Here is a 7,570-nt window from a genome sequence, read left to right as displayed (position 1 = left end):
GGGTTTATTCCTTTCAATTGCTTGATCACCATTTGATTGTGTAGGATTAATTAGATTAATCGGGAGATGAAATAATTAATCTGGAAATAAGAATAATTCACACCTTAATGCAATAAAACTCTTGAGAGTTGAGGTTTTGAGTGAGGTCTTTGACCTAATCGAGCTTTTGGGAGTTAGGGGTTTTAGGATTAGAAGGGGACTTCAATCCTAGCACCTAATCTACAGGTTTCTCACCTCGGGAGGGGGTTTAATCTATAATTGTGGTCGACTTAGTAATTCTAGAGACACCAAAAGGTAAGGCAATTTGGTTGGTTAAGAGCTTGGAGTTGTGCATCGGATCCTTGAGTTCTACAATTTTCTCCATATATCTTTCCACTCCGTGTTTACTTGCTTTTATTTATTTACTTGTTCATTTTATGCTTTTCGTGTGTTAGAACAAAACCAAACTTTTCCTGATTCTCTAGATAGTAGTCAACATTTGTTCGTGGTAGTTAAGTTGATATAAATTAGTCTCTGTGGGATACGATACTCTTGCTTGCTAATTGTTACACTAGCCCCGTACACTTGCGGGTATCACTTGTGTTAAAATAAGTTGAGTCAGCTGGGTCTGCCTCTCTTCGTCATTGATGCTTTGTAATACACACCAACCAGTTCAATGATATTTGTTCATCCACATCGACCAAAATCAGAGACATAACTCAACAATCAGCCAAAAAAACAGAAATCGACAGTATCGACAACACAAATAAACACACAATCGAAACTTTCCAGAAACCAAAAACAAACCACAAAAATCGAACATATAATCCCAAGCATAATCGAACATAAACCAAATATAACTCAGGAAAAAACTAAAAACAATAAATAATGAAAAGAACCCTAGTTCAAAAGTTACTAATTTCAATTTTTTCATCAAAATTAACCCACACAAATTTGTGCAATACTCTAGAAAATGACCAAAAACCACTTTTACAAGTTTTTTATACCCACCGTTGACTGTGTTAATCGGCGACCAACGTTGAATACTGCGGGGAGAATCGACTTCACACGGATCGAGCGAACAGACCCCTGACTTCTGTGACTCCGAATTGCCGAACGGAGCCTCTTTCGACGGAGATTAATGCTTGTCGCGGTGGTTTCTATCGCTTTTTGGGAGGTGGCTAGGGTTTTAAGCGGTTTGAATGAGGGGAGAGATTGTTTGATCGTGGTTTGATGGGATGGAGTGAGAGAGAGAGTGAGAAGATGGAAGGACTAAGAAAATCCCGCTTAATTATCGGACCTTCCATTTTGAAACGTTTTTCAGCCATTATATGATTACTATTATGCCCTTATAATGCACAAAATAGTCCCAATAATGCAAAACGCGATGAATTAAACAAGATTGATCTTGACCGTCCACTACTCTAATTTAATGGATGAGATTAAGAAGTAAATAGACACTTAAGGGGAAAAAGGACCCTAATGCTCCCCTATATATATATATATATATAGAGGAGTGATCAATTGCTAACTAATTAGCAATTCCAAACTAAGACTAAATCTTAGCCATTAGATTAGAAGATCTAGTGGTTGAAATAATGTCACATGGATTATATTTTTAATTAAGAAAATTAATAAATAAAATTAAAGGGTACTAATGTCAATTCTCTCTCATTAAAATCATCTTAAAACTTTAAATTTACGTAACTCTCTCGATTTATATTATTTTTTCGCAAAAAATATATCAAATTAAAGATAATTTTATAAGGATTCCAACGAGATCTCAATTGCATATGTTCTAACGACGTTCATATGATGAAATTTGATATTTTTTATTTTAGTTTTCGTAAATGTTGATAACCAGATTTTTATCAACAAATTCATCAAAAAATCTCAATAAAACCATGTAAAAATCTCAATAAATATGTGTTGATATTTTCTTGTACTAGTGTTGATATTCTTATGTCATATTGTTGATATTTGTAATATACTATGTTGATATAAAAAAACATTCACGAAAATTATCATATGATAACATAATGACGATATTACCCTTTTGTTGATATTTTGTCTACTATTTATTGAGATTCGTAAGATTTAATCTCATCCACTCATTTTAAAATCTAAGGGTGGGGATTTGGTCTTGATTTTGGATTAGGGTGCTATAAGCATTAGAATATGACACTAGATAATTCGAGACACTTTGACCCGACACGGGTTTTAAGAAATCTAATGGAAAGTGAGTTGAAAAAGTTGGTGAGATGTGGGTCCTACTTTTAAAGTATTAGTTTTATAATAAAATGTGAGTAGGAATGAGTTAGTGGAATATGAGGTCCACTACCAAAAATGGTAAAAGTGAAGTGGGACAAATTATGTGGGACGACCCGGAATGGAATATTGGGTCGAATTATCTGGAACGGAGGGAGTAGTAAATAATAAGATTTAATTAAATATTTTATCAATAAATATTATAGTGTTATACATTTAATAGTATTATTATAGAAAACAAGTCTTGTATTAGTATATTATAATATTTAATGACGTTAAGTTTAAATACAATAATAAATTATAATACACAATATTAAAAACTAGTATTAAACTCTATGTATAATTATAAATTCCTATATTGTAAAATATTAGTGATTGTAAAAGTATAATTAAAATATAGGAAATATATTATAATTAACAATTTCTTAAAATAATACTAATAAAATTAAAATGAATTATTAATTTCGGTGGAAAAAGAATTTTAGATTTAATGTATAAGAATAATTAATGTTCATAATATTACAAAATGATCATGTGGTGGAGTGGTATAGGAAATGGTATTTAGAGATGAGGTCATGTGTTCAAGTTCTAGCAACAATATATTTTAAAAAAATATTTTGAAAAAGTGAAAAAACAGGTTTCCGGTTCACGGTCGGACCGGTTCACAGCGATTTAATGTGCTAATGGTTTTTAGAGGTGAACCGGATCGAACTGTCTGCCAGTTCACGGATGAACCGGTCGAACCGGCCGGTCCGGTCGGTTTTTAAAACACTAGAGTTACGCGTGTATATATTTGGTTTAGGCGTTTTTCATAATTCCAATTAACATATTCATTACTTTAGCCGTTTTTCTATAATACTCTATTAATACACATAATTACTTAGTCATCTCCCTATAATACTCTATTATTAAACATAATTACTTGTCATTTCAACAGTGCTTTGGTATCAAGGATGTCATTTATTCTCTGCGGGAGAAATGATTAAAGTGTGTGACAAACTGACAATAGTGCTTCATTAGGATCGTAGAAGATGCTTGATCAGCCTATCTATGCTGTTTGTTTTTGTAGTTGATGGTGCTCTATATAACATCAGCCACTCTTTGCGAGCTTGAATTTTGTTTGGGAAAATGCTTTCAGCAGCTTCTGAGAATTTTCTCAAAAGAGAGCCTAAAAAATACACTGCTTTAATTACGACCCATATTTACAATATATCAATCAAAGATTTCAATCAGAAGGCTCAACAATTGCTTTGAGGATGAATGTAATAATTCAACTTCACCAGACCTCCTTGACTTACATTTATTGATGGATCACTCATTGTGAGTTTGGCACCTTAAGGTTTTCTTTACATTCTCGCCTAGAATTGATAAATTCCAAACATTACGAGCCTTTCAAAACTCCAAACATTGACAAGCTGCTTTGAACTTTGCGTCTTAGTTTCTTACTGAAGCTCAATCTTAATTGTAGAACAGCGATATTATGTTTATGGACTTGAGGTTGTACTCATCTCGAATGTGAAGTCATATAATTTAACTAGATGATATCCTATGGTTTCCTATCTTGGGTTCTGTTTCTGTTGTAATTTGACATTGATGAACTTGATTGGATGTCATGTCAGACCTCTCATAGTATGCTGATAAAATTCATTCGAAGCTACTGAATTGACATTTGGTTTTAATGCATTAATACTGAAATATACTTAAGAATTTTCTATTTTTTAAGAGATTCTTTGTTTATTTGGTTTTTGCAAAAAACTTTACCTTTGCAGTTCGGGATTCACTGCTTAATATTGGTCCACTAAAGGATTTCTCTTATGGTTTAAGAATTAATGGTGATCCAAATGCTACAGGAGTTGCGAAGCAAAGTAATTATGAACTGGTTAGTTGTAGTTTCATTCTTCAGTTTAAGTTGGCTTATCAGTTGATAACCAGTGCATTGCTAAAAAAGTGTTGTCCTTATTTATTAAATTGTCCTTCATTGTTCAGACATTTACACTCCTTTGTTATCTGATATACAAAGCATGTATGCATCCCCTGTCTAGGTATGCTGTTCTCACCATGGAAAAAATGGTGCTCTCACGGTACTTCAAAAATCAATCAGCCCAGATACAATAACTCAAGTGTGTACACCTCCTTTTACTCACTACATGGGCTTGTATATATCTGGTTATTGCTGTGCTTCTTGTTAATTCTTACATTATTCTGGAAGATGTTATACCCTACATGTGATTTTTTTCCAATGTCTAGTAGTAATATGAATGGATCATCTGTGAATAAGTCGGTGTGTTCTTAGAAAAGAAAATGAAAGGTTAAAAATCATGTAGGTTGTGGTTATTCTTGCATTGTTTAGCTTGTCAAGACTCATGCTATGCTTCAATTTTATACACTTAGTTTTCTATTGGTAAAACTATTAGAATACACACTTGTGGCAATTTATATCATATATGAAATTCAATGCAATTCTTTTGAAAAACTGTCAAGTTAAGATAAAATAACATAAGAATATCTCTTCTTAGAATCTGTGAATGTCAATTTTCTCTTTCGACATGGGAACTTAGTAGTTGGGATGTCAATCAGACCAAGCCCGTTTGGTTTTGAGCTAGATTAATACTATCCCTTATCTTCACAGAAAACATATACTAAAGAAAATGCAAAATAACTTAATAAAATGTCTTTTATTTAATGTCTTATGTATGAGAAAAGTTATATAATTAAATTAAGGCTAAAGTAGTAATTGAGATGAGAGCCTTTTATTTTCTTCGTAGAATGTAAAGTTTTAAGAGAATTTTAGATTCTCCTTGATTGTTTCATGAGTTTGTTTTATACCTTGTTTCTGCAGGAATCATTACCTGGTTGCAAAGGAATTTGGACTGTCTACCACAAGAATTTGCGCAGTGACTCCTCTAAAGGAGTAGCGGATGAGGATGAATATCATGCATACTTGATTATTAGTTTGGAAAATCGTACAATGGTATGCCGTTGTTCACCTTTTCCTTTCGAAGAAGATAACATTTGGAAATTAATCACTATCTTGTTGGAGGTATGTCTGAACAAAGTTTATAGAGTTGCAATTACTTGGCTGTGTTCACTGTATGTACTTTGCTTTCAAGAATCTTTATTTCTATTTAAATATACAAAATGCAAGTACATTTGTATCCCTTGGAGATCAGTCTTGCAAACCTAACATTGTAGTCTACAACCTATATACATGCATGCTCTGTATTTCAGAGACACATTTATGGATACAACCAGATATTTTTACTTATTTCCAAGCATCGTATGGTATACTTAACCTTTCTTGACATGCTGGTTGATGATTCTTTTGTTCAGATCCATCCACCTGCTCTGTTTCAGTCATCAATCCACCAGTATCTGAAAACTCTGATAAGTTGGCATTAGCTTGCACTCTCTATCATGATAAAGGTCCCGAACCATGGATTTGTAAGACAAGTACTGATGCCTGGCTTTCTACTGGGGTTGGTGAGGCTATTGATGGGGCTGATGGTTCAACACATGACCATGGTGACGTGTACTGCGTTCCATGCTATGACAATGTAGATTTGAAGATATTTGATGTACCTAACTTTAACAGTGTTTTCTTCTTGGTCGATAAATTTGTATCTGGAAGGAGCCACATCTTAGATACATTTTTCCATGGCACAGCGAATAATCATATAAACCTCACAAACAAACATTCTGAAGATATTGGACAAGTCAGAAAAGAGGCCACTCACAATATAAAGGTGGTTGAGCTGTCTATGCAGAGATGGGATACATAACCGGCCATTCCTTTTAGGAATATTGTCTGATGGGACCATTCTTTGTTATCATGCTTACATTTACGAAGTTTCAGATAATGCTTCCAAGACTGAGGGTGTCATTTCTTCTCAGAACTCTGTTAATCTTAGCAATACAAATGCATCTAGGCTTAGAAATTTACGATTTGTTCGTGTCCCCTTGGACACATATGCAAATGAAGAGACACCATCTGAAGCCTGCTCGCAACGCATCACTGTTTTCATGAATGTTGGTGGTCTACAAGGTTTTTTTCTTTCTGGCTCAAGGCCAATGTGGTTTATGATGTTTCGAGAGCGGCTTCGGATGCACCCACAGGTTAGTTTGATTCAATTACTAAGCAACTATTCTTATAGCATTTTGTTGTAATACTAGAATATTCGTATTCCAGTTTTCCAGTAATTAATGAGCTCATTAATCACTATTGTCATTTTCTATTTAAGGGGTGTGATGGACCTATAGTAGCCTTCACCGTTCTTCACAATGTTAACTGCAACCATGGGTTTATATGTATAACTTCAGAGGTTAGCTTGCTGATTATGTAATTCTGCTAGAACCTTGTTTGCTATGTCAACGAGCAATATATATTTTTCCTTTTTTCAGGGTGCTCTGAAAATATGCCAGCTTCCAGCTTTATCATATGACAACTATTGGCCTGTACAAAAGGTGCATGCCCACCAGTTCTCGATTTTCTCTTCTCCACAAGTCAATTTGTATGCTATTAGTAATATATGCCTAATTTGCTCATGTGAGTTGCTTTTCTTTGTCTTTTGTATGGTTGCTTTTGCTCTCTCTCCATTTGCTATTGGGAGCGCTGGCAGATTAGTTACCTATTTTGCAGAGAAGAACTTATACCCTTTTGTAGTTTCTGTTCCAGTAAGGGCAATCTCTATCATGCAGTCTTTTTCTTTAGTGCATCAGCAATCAGTTTCGTATTTAGTTTCCATCAGCGCACAAACTTATTGAATATTGAAGACTGTTTCCATGAGTACTTACGTGACCCAATTCTGCCTCCCCATGTTGCGATTACCGATGATAATAAGATATAAAGTTAAAGCTGGGTTAACTAACCGTTCTTTTTAATTTTCATGTAGGTGCTCAAGCCACTTAATCAAGTGCTCTCATCTCTTGTTGATCAAGAAGTCGGAAATCAGTTTGAGCATGATAATATTAATATGGAGGGGACATATCCCATGGAAGAATTTGAGGTTCGGATTATGGAACCAAAGAAAATAAATGGCCCCTTGGCAGACTAGGGCTACTATTCCTATGCAAAGTTCTGAACACGCTCTTACTGTGCGAGTGGTGAGTCATCTGTAAGCTCAACTTCACATATTTTGCTGCTTGACATTGTTGTTTTCTCTATTTTTTCCCCTGTGCTATTTGGTTTTTCCATTTTCTTTATGAAGATGTCAAATATCTGTGGAATTTTCATAGTCACTAAATAAAGAAATGAGACACTTTTGGCAATTGGAACTGCTTATGTACAAGGAGAGGATGTTGAAAGAAAGCAGACAATATACAGGTG

At 34.2% G+C, this 7,570-nt stretch overlaps 1 pseudogene across 1 annotated transcript; it reads left to right on the top strand.

Annotated features, from left to right (window-relative positions):
* The first annotated feature begins 5,339 nt into the window (after positions 1-5,339).
* On the top strand, positions 5,340-7,298 carry LOC125221301 (cleavage and polyadenylation specificity factor subunit 1-like; annotated as a pseudogene). Its single transcript, XR_016130873.1, has 4 exons — positions 5,340-6,360; positions 6,486-6,566; positions 6,646-6,708; positions 7,137-7,298. The product of XR_016130873.1 is annotated as a cleavage and polyadenylation specificity factor subunit 1-like (transcript).
* The last annotated feature ends 272 nt before the right edge of the window (positions 7,299-7,570 follow it).

This window comes from Salvia hispanica, chromosome 1 (genome assembly GCF_029641045.1).
Source record: "Salvia hispanica isolate PSC_SH4W2 chromosome 1, Shi_PSC_v1, whole genome shotgun sequence".
In the NCBI taxonomy this organism is placed as follows: domain Eukaryota; kingdom Viridiplantae; phylum Streptophyta; class Magnoliopsida; order Lamiales; family Lamiaceae; genus Salvia; species Salvia hispanica.
The sequence above is the reverse complement of the archived record's forward strand: the minus strand, read 5'-3'. Positions and strand labels throughout refer to the sequence as shown.